This window comes from Pelophylax lessonae (assembly GCF_965119305.1).
Source record: "Pelophylax lessonae genome assembly, chromosome: 7".
In the NCBI taxonomy this organism is placed as follows: domain Eukaryota; kingdom Metazoa; phylum Chordata; class Amphibia; order Anura; family Ranidae; genus Pelophylax; species Pelophylax lessonae.
Window position 1 is genome coordinate 235,578,291 of NC_138774.1, and position 14,352 is coordinate 235,592,642.

A 14,352-nucleotide genomic window follows, 5' to 3' on the forward strand; every position below is an offset into this window, starting at 1 on the left:
ATCGCATATGGCAGTGTGAACTGCCGGGGGTGCGTGTGCGATGCGGGAACAGGCTGCGAATTCGCAGCCTTCCCGCATCGCATCAGTGTGAACCGACTAAGAAGGAGGATGGCATGTAGAATTTGGTCAGATTCTCCTCCTCCCATGGGGTCCCTCTTTGGGGGAGCCCTACCTAGTACTTGGGTTGGCTCTGCTTTGGCAGGTCTTCCAAAGAAAGGGGTCTGCCTGGTTTCGACCAAGTGGTCCATGAGTACCCCAGTCCCTCTCAGGAGCCTTGTACCCCGGGGGATGAGGGCTAGGGTCTTTTCTCTTCAGAGGACGACCATGTGTACACCCTGGGCATTTTTGTGTGTGTTCACTTTTTCTATACACCTGGTGTCGGGCTTTGTGAATGTGTTTCACTGCACTGCGGAGCTTCAGAAAAAATTCAGGAGTGTGAAGACATACCTGTCTTAGGCGCAAGTTGATCTTTCAGTCTTAAGCCCCGTACACACGTACCGATCGTCGGCCGAACGATCGGCCGTCTTTTGTCCGAGGGCTGTCGTGTCTGTTGAAAACTGCAAAAGACTGCAAACGAATTTTGTCGGCCAACAACAGCCGACTGCAGAAGTGATGTCATGTGATGGTTAACTTTCCTTGTCTTTTTTCTTTTCTGAGCATGCCCAGTCTTGCAAATCTGCTGTCTGTCAGCCGAAATCTGTACTGACTGGCGAACAATTGGCCGTTCTGGTGTCGGCATACAAAAATTTTAATGCTTGCATGACAGATTCTGTTCGGCCGAAAGTGCGCTGTCGGAAGCATCATACTAACAAGCCGAAAATCGGCCGATCGGTCGTCTGCCAAATCTTTTCGGCCGACAAGCTGCACGTGTGTACGGGCCTTAAGTTCTGCTGGAGGTTGTTGCTAGAATAGATTAATAATTCTGATTTTTAGTAGTGGATCTTGAAAGCATCAAAGCAAAGAGTAATGGTTCTAAGGTTGTAACTTGGTCATGGTCAGCTAAACTGAAAGGTTGTAGAACTAGGGTTGCCACCTTATCCCTTTAAACCCGAACTCATATTGTTTACACAGGTTCTCTGGCTGATTAAGGTTGTAATTAAACTCACTTTGTGCCTTATCTGCAATAAATTAGCTTCAGAATCTGTAATTATTGTGTTCAGGTTTAAAGAGATGAGGTTACATAGTTAGGTTGAAAAAAGACACAAGTCCATCTGGCTCAACCAAAAAAAAAAAAAAAATTAGTAATGAAAACCCAACCATACAATCCCTTATACACAATTCAATGCTCGCAGTTGATCCAGAGGAAAGCAAAAAAACCCCAGCAAAGCATGATCCAATTTGCTACATGCTGCGTTTGCAAATGTGTGTTAACTAAACCCCCGTTTTGACGCAAACTGTTAGACAGGTTAATTTGGTTGGTAAGCAGACTGGCTAGCAAATTGAACTGGGAATTTTACCTTTGTTTGTTTCATGTGCGGAGCTCTTCCATGTGTTCTTTGCAATGAAGGCCAGTAATAGGTGGGGGCAGAGGCCATTTTGTTTTTTGTTTGTTTCCAATTTGCTACAGCAGGGGAAAAAAATTCCTTCCTGATCCCCCGAGAGGCAATCAGATATTCCCTGGATCAACTTTACCTATAAATATTAATACCCATTTATATTATGTACACCTAGGAAAGAATCCAGTTTTTTTTTTTCTTTAAAGCAATATAGTGAGCTGGCCAGAACCACATTTTGAAAGGAGTCTATTCCACATTTTCACAGCTCTTACGTTGAAGAAACATTTCCGTATTTGGAGATGAAATCTGTTTTCCGCTAGACGTAAAGAGTGCCCCCTTGTCCTCTGTGTTGACCTTAAAGTTAACAACTCAACACCAAGTTCACTATATTGACCCCTTATGTATTTATACATGTTGATCATATCCCCCCTTAATCTCTTCTTCTCAAGAGAGGTGGCAACCCTATGTAGACCACATGTATGGGATAGATTATATTATTTTTATTTTTGCTTTATGATCAAATTCTCTTTTGAGCCAGCAATAAAAAGTTATTTTTATAATTTAATGCCTAAACTCGTTGAAAAAATTCCAGATTTGCAGAAACGTTTCTTCTAAATTTACCACAACAAATATTGGTCAACTGTGGCTATTGCTATCCACAAGTTTAAAGAGATACTTTGTCGATAGGATTCTTTTCTTCTTTAATTTTGCTTTGTGTATTATATCCTGCTTTGATTTGTGTGTGTATTCTATCCCTCTTTTATTTTTGTGTGTGTTCTACTATTTAATTTTTTTTTATTTTTTACTTTGACATTAATTAAAATAGATTTAATCTTATATATGTGACTTCGTATAAGGAGGGTCTGCTTTTATAATTTTGTAATATAAATGTATTCTTAGCCAATACTGTTGGTAAATGTTTTAGACACATTATATGATTTTTGATGTTGCTGGTATGGTCTTGGTGGTGTGGTGTGTTTTACTGTAGCCCTAATGAAGGGAATGTGTCTGACCCTAGAAACATTTTGGCATTCTATAAAAATGTAAGTGCAGCAAAAACAAAAACAAAAAAAAACTCCTTTTACTGCTGTATCCCTCTTTCCTACAATCCCTTAAGTCCTTAAGTTTCCAACATTGCTCTCCTTAGCTTGGACAATGTAGAACTTGCTGCATGTAAAGCATAGGAGAGCTTCAAAACCAGCTGCAAGCAATAACATATTGCCTGTATCTGCTTTCCCCGTTTTAATATGTATTTTCTTTCTTTTATCACATCTGATTTTTACAATTTGTGTTCTTTTTGCAGTTTAATTGCTTAACATCTTTAAGGACCAATGGACACCATAGACGACTGTTTCGATCTTTCTCCAGCTAATTTTAACAGCCTGTCGGTTACATTAGAAACGGTAAAAAAAAATTAAAATCTTTTCGCTTTAAATTACTGTTAGATATTTCTAGAGGGTCATTAAGTTGTCATTTATTGTTATCACACTTCTGGAAAGTTTATAACAGAGCCCCTTAAGAATGATATTTGACTGCTCGTTTGGATGACTGCTCTGTTATTTTTCTGTGTATATATGGGATAGTAAAATGCTTAGAAACAATGTGGCAGAAATATTTGTCATGCTTTATGTCAGCATTTATTCAGTAATGTCGCCAGCACACCATTAAAAATGTATTAAAACCTGAACTCCGGAAAAACGGCTAGAAACATAACATTTTTGGATTTCCAAAAAAATTGTAATGCTTTTTTACTCGGGCATGATCCAGGCATTCCTGCCAGGCAGCACAGCAAGACACTGCATCTCCCTAACAACTCTCTGTACGCTTCACTACAGATAGGTGCAGGGTTGTCTTTAATATGGTTTGGACCCTGGACAAACCTTTTCTTGCCCCCTCTCATGCAATTTTGCTCTCCACCCCAGCATCCCAAAAAACAAACACACACAAACTTATCTAAAAAAAACTTTAATAATGTAAAGATAAAGAACTGGTCCACAAACAGGTCCTTAGCTTGATCTGTAACAGTGCGTACTTGCCAACTCTATTAACACTTATATGTGACTGACTGTGTAACTATGAAACGTTCCTAAATTAGTGAGCAGAGTTAGGGCTCTTTCACACGCCCGGTAGACTGCTATGTCCTCTGGAGAGTGATCCATGTATGGATTGCTTTTCAGAGGGCATTAGCATTACTTCGCCTCTCACCATCTTTGTTCTAAATTCTACAAACTGATAGAAGGGTCACTACACTCTGCATAACATTACTGCCAGTTAAGCTGATCACACATTACAGGAACAGTAAAGATGTCCTAACAATGGATTCAGCATAGTCTATAAAGTCGTATGAAGCAATGACATGTAAAGCTAAACATTAAAAAAAAAAAAAATTAAAACTGGTCACACACATTGCCCTTTTTAAATTCCAATTTCATCCAACTAAAACTCACTAAGCATTTTACAACCTGATTGCACAACCTCCTATACATCTACCAACAAGTATGTACTGTGGTGCAGGGACCTGCCTCTGTGTATAAAAGTGATTGTATAGTTTGGGTAGCTCTTTATGAGGTAGAAGCAGTTAGTTGACACTGACAGCCTGCTGTTACCATGTGATCGCTGTTGACCAATCACCGATCACATGACAATTGTGCACTTATGAATGGCTATCATTCATAGCCATTCATCGTGTACTACTGCATTGCTTTCTGTGATTGCTCACAGTGATTACATGAAACATACAGGGTCAATAACAGCCTTTTTGTATCATGTGATTAGTTAATCATCTCCCCAGATGATTTGCTGTACTGCTCTGGTGACAGTATGTAAAAACAAAAAAAAAATTGTGAAGAAAAAACTAAATTGAATTTCTTTTCGAAAAAAATGAACTTCAAAAAACTCTTCATGCCTGTTACCAAATACATCAGACTGTCCACTTTCCAAAAAAGGGTTATTTAGGGGATATTTGTACTGTCCTGGCATTTTTGGGCCTCATAGGCCGTCAGTACATCAGGATTGAATGATTTTCAAATACCGTATTTATCGGCGTATAACACGCACCTAAATTTTAGGAGAGAACTTTCAGGAAAAAAGCTGAAATTTAAAATAAACAGCTTTGAACTCAGAACATTTTTTTAAATCAAATGCAGTCTCGCCAGTGCCCACGAATGCAGCCTCCTCATCAGCGCAGTGCCCACGAATGCAGCCTCCTCATCAGCGCAGTGTCCATGAATGCAGCCTTGCCAGCGCAGTGTCCATCATTGCAGCCTCGCCAGCGCAGTGCCCATACTTGCAGCCTTGCCAGCGCAGTGCCCATACATGCAGCCTCGCCAGCGCTGTGCCCATAGTTGCAGCCTCGCCAGCGCTATGCCCATAGTTGCAGCCTCACCAGCGCTATGCCCATAATTGCAGCCTCGCCAGCGCTATGCCCATAGTTGCAGCCTCGCCAGCGCTATGCCCATAGTTGCAGCCTTGCCATCACTGTGCCCATAGTTGCAGCCTCGCCAGCGCTATGCCCATAGACGTCGGCATAGGAGGCGGGACTTTCACTGACAGTGCGTCCTTCCTTCTCCTCGGCCCCGCCCGCCCCCTTCTACCTCACGGCGCTGCTTCCTGGACTTTTTTTTCTTTCATATCGGCGTATAACACGCACTGCTACTTTTTCCTCCATTTTTGGGAGGAAAAAGTGCGTGTTATACGCCGATAAATACGGTATATGCCATAGTGTGTAGAGGCTATAACTTTCATGCAGACTAAATAATATGGAAGAAAAAGTATTCACAATAGTGATACCTCTAGCGCTTGCTAATCCCTAGTGGAAATTTACAATATGTGCTAAAAATTCACAGTGGATACAATTAATAAATAAACATGAAAATAAATCACTTCAAAAATAACTTAAAAATAATAGTCCATCCAATGTGTAGTGATAAGTCAATCAACATTAATAATAAACCATAAAATGATAAAGTCCAAATCCAAATAATTTGTAATAAGGTGCTGGTGCTTCTTCCTTAATAACTGGTGCTTCCTTTCCCGTGATAAATAAATAAATAAATTGCCCACTCACCAGATGTTGTGGGTTCTATATGTCTTATGACATTAGAACCTAACTTGCTTCAATAGAAAATCCTTTCCAGGTTCGGGTTCCCTCTCCCTGGGTATGGACAGGCCGTTCGGTTAATAATCCACCATGGGATGAGTCTCCTCCAACCACGGGCCAAAGTATGAGATGTATTCCCTGCAAATCACCTCCAATCACAAGCCGTGATGGGGGAATAAATGGATAGTGTGGTATTGCTTTTCAAAGTTTTATTGCACACACCAAAAAACAATATTGCACACTCAACGGTCAAATCCGTAAACTCCAAAATTGATAAAAGCAGGTGTCATACACTTCCACATCTTCAAAAGCAATATCCAGCAAAGTGAAATAGAAGAAAAGCTGTGCTCAATCCAAAAAAATGGCAGACAAACAGGACAGGATCGTCATACACGTGTGCTGTATCCCACCTCTGAAGACGTCTGAACCAATGACGAAACGCGTTAGTTGGAACGCACGCCGTGACGTCATACGTTGTTGAGTGGAACGCAAGCCGGAACTACCGCTCTCCACTCTCCAGCACACGTGTATGACGATCCTGTCCTGTTTGTCTGCCATTTTTTTGGATTGAGCACAGCTTTTCTTCTATTTCACTTTGCTGGATATTGCTTTTGAAGATGTGGAAGTGTATGACACCTGCTTTTATCAATTTTGGAGTTTACGGATTTGACCGTTGAGTGTGCAATATTGTTTTTTGGTGTGTGCAATAAAACTTTGAAAAGCAATACCACACTATCCATTTATTCCCCCATCACGGCTTGTGATTGGAGGTGATTTGCAGGGAATACATCTCATACTTTGGCCCGTGGTTGGAGGAGACTCATCCCATGGTGGATTATTAACCGAACGGCCTGTCCATACCCAGGGAGAGGGAACCCGAACCTGGAAAGGATTTTCTATTGAAGCAAGTTAGGTTCTAATGTCATAAGACATATAGAACCCACAACATCTGGTGAGTGGGCAATTTATTTATTTATTTATCACGGGAAAGGAAGCACCAGTTATTAAGGAAGAAGCACCAGCACCTTATTACAAATTATTTGGATTTGGACTTTATCATTTTATGGTTTATTATTAATGTTGATTGACTTATCACTACACATTGGATGGACTATTATTTTTAAGTTATTTTTGAAGTGATTTATTTTCATGTTTATTTATTAATTGTATCCACTGTGAATTTTTAGCACATATTGTAAATTTCCACTAGGGATTAGCAAGCGCTAGAGGTATCACTATTGTGAATACTTTTTCTTCCAATTTGCACCCGCACTTTACTAGCAGCTGCACTTAATTATCACAATTAATTTACTTATTTATATAAATCTTAACCAGGCTACGGTCACTGCCTCTCTGGCGCGCTAATATACATAGTATATTTTTTTGCCAGACTAAATAATATACATTTAGGTTATTTTTTCCTAAAAAAAATTAGCAGAATACATTTTTAGCCTAATTTTATAAAGAAAAATTATTTGTTCATATTAAATACCAATGAAAAAAAACTCCATTTGTGTGACCAAAATTATCAAAACTGTCATTCAAAGTCTTACAGAAAGCTGAAAATTGGCTTAGGCAGGAAGGGGTAAAAGTGTCCGGTACTGAAGTGGGTAAAATCCCCTCCAACTTTCTGGCCATCTTCTCCCCCAACAAAGCTGTACTAGGCTCTCTTATGTTATAAATGCCCCCCCGCGCAGCTCACATCACATTTAGAGCCCGCTCTGTGTGCCGTGGCGATGCGACTTCTGTGCACATGTGTGGGAGTGACATCACCGCAGCCTGTCCATTCAAGTGGTCAAAGATAGAGAACTCGGAATGAAGACTGGGAGAAGAGAGATGCGCCGAGGGCCTTGGGGAGCAGGGACAGCACAGCGCTGAAGGGCTCATTTTAAAGGGAAGTCTGTCATAATGTGCTAGTATGCAATGCAGACTAGTGCATTATGACTTAAACCTGCAAGGGTAGCAGTGTTTTTATTTTTATAAAATTACTTTAGTACTGTTTTAGGCCTAGTTTGGGGGCCCACACTTGCAGAGGCACAGCAGCCCATTCATTTGATTAAATCCAACATTGTCTAGCGTGGGATATATCCAGCTTCGGGGGGTACCTTTTGAGGGCAACCCCCAGGGATATTAGAAAAATGCCATAATCCTAGATAGAGGTTATTGAGAAGCACTACCAGCAATAATTAAACCATTTTGTCACCAGTCTTAGCCTGGGGTTGGAGTCCATCACCCCAGTTCCCAGCAGCTCTGAAAGAATCTGTAATGTTAACAGACTGGCTGTGACCCACCTGTAGGAAAAGAAAAACAAAGAACAATAGCGTCTATTGTCCGCTGGGCCAACCGGGGCCATAGGAAAATCCAACAAATTTGCATCATAATGTGTTGTTGTCCACGCAGAACTATGAGATTTGGGGGGGGGGGGGGGGTTGGGGAATAATACAGTGTCCTGGGCAAAGTCTGAATAGTTAGTGAGTGAAACCTCGCTCAACCGAGTGGAATGCTTTGCAACCAATAAATCAAGGGGGTTACTGCTTTCTGGTAATTAGTACCGTGTAGTATCCAGGAGTCTGCTCCTTCGATTAGTCACCTAATTAAGGATATAGAGTAGGCCCTGGATATCTATGGCAGTACATTGCGTGCCCGATTGGGCTCCTCGTGATCTAGCCAGTTCATGGCAGAGGAAGGGTTGTCGAAGAAATGAGTGGTGTCGTTAGCAATAACTTTAAGTTTAGCCAGATATAGCTTGAAATATTGGACATTTAAGGTGCGCAATCTTTTCTTGATGTACACGGAGAAGTATGCGCCCAAGGATAGATCTGATGCTGTTCTAGCTTTATGTAGAATCGTATCTCTGTCCTTATAATTAAGAAATTTGAATAAAAATGGTCCAGGCGGAGCACCTGATGAAGGAGGCCTTGCAGGTATACAGTGCGCTCGTTCAACTGCGAACATAGGGGAGAATGTTTCCCTCTCAAAAAGTGTTAAAAAGCCATGCTTCAATGAAGGTACCGGGGTTTTTACCTTCTGCACATTCAGGAATCCCAACTGCTCGCAAGTTATTCCTGTGAAGGCGATTTTTCAGGTTTTCCAGTCTGGCAGCATTTGTGGAGGAGATAGATTGTATATAGCGCGCATCTTGTTGCAAAGGCTGCCATTCATGCTCTATAGTACTTACGCGACCCTGCAAGGCTGCAGTGCATTCCCTAAGTCCTGCCGCACCAATGACAGTTCTACCTTCATTCCCTTAACATCCCCTGCTAATTCCACAATAGATGAATTCCCAGCCATTACAGTAGAGAATATTTATCTTAGAATGGGCTCAGGATCAGTGTCTGAGGGTTGTAGGGTACAGAGTAAAAGGGCATCATGAAGGCGGTTACTCTAAGGCCCTGTCGGCAGATTCATGAGGGTGTGCGGCATACTCCAGGTCTTTGCCCTGTGGTTTGTAGAAGAGCCTCTGTGCTGCCTCTTTCTGCTTCTCCTTTGCCGAGCAGCCGCCGATCCGCCATCTTGGATTGCTCGGTCGGGCAGCAGGTGTGTACTTGGTTCCCGTCTGGACATCACTGGTAAGTAAAATATCCACCTGATTCGTGCGCGGAGAGGACAGGGAAGGTATCCGGACCAAGATAGGGTAAGTATAACCGAGGATGGTGGTGATAAACAGGATTTCTTTCAGGATATCCGCAGAGCTGCTGAGAGGAACGTCTGCTCACATAGCGCGCCGGCCACACCCCCGGAGCTCCACTTTAAGAAATAGTCCTTTATATTGGGAATTTTTTTTTAATCTAATATAAAACATTTCAAATTCTTCTTTCAATCTATGATACACATGGATATGGCCACACATCTAATTTCGCACCTTCTTTTTGACGTTTGCTATGCTTTATTAAAGAGAACACCAATGACGAAGTTTGCTGTTGACAGATTACTATTGTCTTAGATACAAATCCGTGGTTGCTGCAGGACCCTACATATGTGTTGATAATCTGTATGGTGTGTAATGAACATATACTACAGGTGCATTTCAAAAACTTTGAATATCATCAAAAAGTTCATTTATTTTAGTAATTCAATTCAAAAAGTGGAACTCGTATATTTTATATAGATTCATTACAAAAAGTGTGATATATTTCAAGCATTTCTGTCTTTTTTTAATTTTGATTTATATGGCTTACAGGTAGTGAAGACCCAAAATTCATTCTAATCAGAAAGTTCAGTATTGTAGACTCATGGTGTCACACTAATCAGCTAATTAAAGCAGAAGTATCGTCGCTTTTTACCTTTTACCTACAGATAAGCCTATAATAAGGCTTACCTGAAGGTAAAATTAATATCTCCCAAACCTGCAAGGTTTAGGAGATATTCGCCCTGCATGCAGCCGCTGAAACCAGAGGCGCATGAGCTCTGAACGTCCACTCATAGCATCGGAGCTGCCGAACCCGGAAGAGACGCCGAGGGAACATGAGAGCTCCCTCATCGGTGTCCGGGCGACCGTGTCGGGGGCTTCGTTTTAAGGTAAGTATTTCACAATGAGCTAGTTTGTGATGCATACTAGCTCATTATGCCTTTGTCCTGCAGGGTTTGTTTTTTCTTCAGTGAGGATACAACCGCTTTAACTCAAAACATAAGGTTTCCCGAGCCTTTAAATGGTCTCAGTCTGGTTGAGTAGGTTACACAATCATGGGAAAGACTGCTGACTTGACAGTTGTCCAGAAGACAGTCATTGACACCCTCCACAAGGAGGGTAAATCACAAAAGGTCATTGCTATAGAAGTTGGCTGTTAGTGTGTTGTATCCAAGCATATTATTGGATTGTTGAGTGGAAGGAAAAAGTGTGGATAAAGAAGGTGCACAAGCAACAGGGATTACCGTAGCCTTGAGAGGATTGTGAAGCAAAAGCCATTCAAGAATTTGGGGGAGATTTACAAGGAGTGGACTGTGGCTGGTGTCAGTGCTTCAAGAGTCACCACACACAGACTTATCTATCACATGGGCTACAGCTGTGGCATTCCTTGTGTCAAGCCACTCCTGAACCAGAAACAGCGTCGGAAGCGTCTTACCTGGGCTAAGAAGAAAAAGGACTAGACTGTTGCTCAGTGGTCCAAAGTCCTCTTTTTGGATGAAAGTCAATTTTACATTTCATTTGCAAATCAAGGACCCAGAGTCTGAAGGAAGTGTGGAGAGGCACAGAATCCAAGCCGCATTGATGTCCAAGTATTGAGTGCATACTATAATGTACATGGACATACTTTTCAGTAAGCCAACATTTCTGTATTAAAAAGCCTTCTTTTGCTTTCATTAATTGACAGACACAGCTCCTGATCTTCATAACCATTGGGTTATACTGCCCCCTAGGGGAGTAGGAAACTAGGCAGCAAAAAATGTCTGGCTATGCCTATGGGCAGAAAGAATGCGAACAAATGGACTTTTTTGGCACTGACAACTGGACAATAATGTCATAAAAATGAAATATTTTATTTAGAAATTATTAAAAACATATATACAATATGTGTGTCACCACAAGTGTAAAACATGAAAACATATCAAAAACATATATATATATATCGAAGCACGCAATTCAGAAGGCACATAAATTCTAAATTACCAAAGCCTCTATCACCGCCTTATGGACAGAGATTACCGTACTAAAGCTTGTACAAACTAGAGGTGCTAAAATAGCCCTAAGGCTATTTCTGGTGTAGCAAATTGGAACTCTTGAACAAATCCATCGGCGGTGAAAATTGGGGAGGCTCGGTATTAGGTACTGTATTCCAGTCAGAGACAAACTCTACATGTTTCGCGCAGTTGGCGCTTCTTCAGGAGTTTTAATAAAGGCTGAAACAGTTCTACAAAAATTATATAAAAAAGAAAAGTTTAGGATTTATACATAGCCTATTGGGAAAATATGCATATATGTACATATAGGGGGAAAGATCGAGGAGCGTAATCCGAACTTACATTTGAAAAACAATCCCTAGAGATTGCCCTGAATCCTGAGAGGAAAAAGAGAGGAAGGAATGACGATGTCTAGAAGGCAAAAGACCATATTGGTATTGACACTAATAGTGTGGGGACTGGGAGAGGTCGCTCATCACTGATAGCCCTAAGGCTATTTACAAGAAAGGTCTATATGATAGGACTTCATTAAGACCCGGTGGTGTTGTTGCGTTTAAACGTTCTATCCAAAGAACTTCTCTTTGCAATATTCTTTTATCCCGGTTTCCCCCTCTGGGGTCTGGGGGTATGGTCTCCAACACTATGAAAGATATGCAAGATGTATCATATTTATGGTAAAGGTCAATGTGCCGACTAATAGGGGTAATCATTTTCCCCCTGCCAGAATAGTATATATGGTCGTTGACTCTTTGTTTTAGCATTCTAATGGTCTTGCCGAAGTAGAAAACTCCACATCGGCAAGACGCGAGATAGACCACTCCCTGTGTTGAACAGTTTGCAAAGAACCTAGGAACAAACGTATCACCATTAGGTAAAAGAAATTGCTGACCCTGCCTGATCCAGGGACAAAATTCGCATTTGTTGCATCTATATATTCCAAATGGGTTTCGCCGGCACGTTTTTTTTTGGGTTGTAGTGCGAAGACACTAATTTGTCACGAATGGAAGGGGCTTTCCTGAAAACAACTTCAGGGTAAGTGTTCGTGTATCTCGCAAGTATGTTATCCTGTTTAAGAATATGCCAATTCCTTGACAGAATTTCCCGTAACTGCTGAGATTGGGAAGAAAATTTTGTGATAAATTTGACCGTTTGAGGGTTTTTGTTTTTTGATTCTTAGGACAGAAGAGTAGAGTTCTTCTATCTTTCTGTAATGCTTGATTGTAAGCTTTGCGTAGTAAGGATCTGCTGTATCCCCTTTCAAGCAATCTATATTGGAGTTGTTTAGCTTGCTTTTTATAGTCTTCAATATAAGTACAATTTCTTCGCAATCTGACATATTGTGCGTATGGAATTTGATACAAAATACTCTAGTATTATTTAATATTTATTTATTTTTATTATTTTCTATTTTTACTCTGCTCTTTACTAATGGTCTCTGGGCTGGATCCCAAGAGTTTCATACCCTTACTGCTATAATATTTTATGTCCCCTGGCTCTGTTTACAGGGAATACAGAATTACCCTTCTGGTATTCACTTATTATCGTGTATCTGTACCACAATAGTCAGCTACACTTCTCGTGACCTCACCTACATCTTTTGAGCCTAACGGGTAAGAGACTGGACACTAAGACCTTTACCACCATGTATTTATTCTATAATATCCCTCCTTCTTTGGTTCATTATTATATTTATATCTTTCTTAATATATTAAGGATTGTTATCCTAAATATCCCCCCACCTCCTTTACATACACCCCTTTCCCTTTGGGGTGTTTTTTGGCACGCAATTGGATCTTCGCCCTCGTGTCCGCTCCATGACCACAGGCATCGTCATCCATTCAATAGAGAACAGTGTCTTTATACACTGTGCTGCCAATATTGCTACATTGGTAAGAGACCAATAAACTTTGCTAATTCATTTAGATGGGTTATGCAATTATTGATGTTGTTGTGATACTGTATGTTTTGTTTTCCTTCTGTGTTTCTTAGGAGGGTATACACGCATGTACATATATGCATATTTTCTCAATAGGCTATGTATAAATCCTAAACTTTTCTTTTTTATATATTTTTGTAGAACTGTTTCAGCCTTTATTAAAACTCCTGAAGAAGCGCCAACTGCGCGAAACATGTAGAGTTTGTCTCTGACTGGAATACAGTACCTAATACCGAGCCTCCCCAATTTTCACCGCCGATGGATTTGTTCAAAAGTTCCAATTTGCTACACCAGAAATAGCCTTAGGGCTATTTTAGCACCTCTAGTTTGTACAAGCTTTAGTACGGTAATCTCTGTCCATAAGGCGGTGATAGAGGCTTTGGTAATTTAGAATGTATGTGCCTTCTGAATTGCGTGCTTCGATATATATATATATATATATATATATATATATATATATATATATCTGTTTTTGATATGTTTTCATGTTTTACACTTGTGGTGACACACATATTGTATATATGTTTTTAATAATTTCTAAATAAAATATTTCATTTTTATGACATTATTGTCCAGTTGTCAGTGCCAAAAAAGTCCATTTGTTCGCATTCTTTCTATACACACTTTGATTAGGACGTGGCACGTGCTATTTTAAGTGTCCACAGCGTCATTCTGTGTTGACATTTTTTTCCTCCCTCTTGATAATGCGTATGGGCAGTCCCAGGGGGTATACTCCCTCTCTTTGCTATAGGTATTCGGGTTTTTTTTCTGTCTAGTCAGGAGTAAGGACCTAGTTCCTTGCTGGGATCTCTGGTCCTGGCAATTTTTTTCTTTTTAGATTTTTTTTTAGATCTACAATCAACTGCTGGACTGGGTGACGGACTGAATAATCCAGATCCAGTGGTCAACCCAGTCTGGCTAGCGAGTGCATGCGGACCTCAGCTCCGCGCTAGGTCGGCCTCGACATAGCCCCACCAGATGGGGGCTGGCCTGCAAGTTAAACGCCACACGAGGTCGCATATGACCGGGTCTTGGCCCAAGTCGCAGCGTTCCTTCTGGCCGACAGCCCCCCATTTTGATGGAGAGGAGGTTCTATCTGGAGTGGTGCCTGCCTGGTTCCTGGTATGGTAAGTAACTGCCCCCCTCTCCCCCTGTAGGGTTTTTGGGTGGACGTGTGCCCCTCCATGGGATGGTGGGACCCC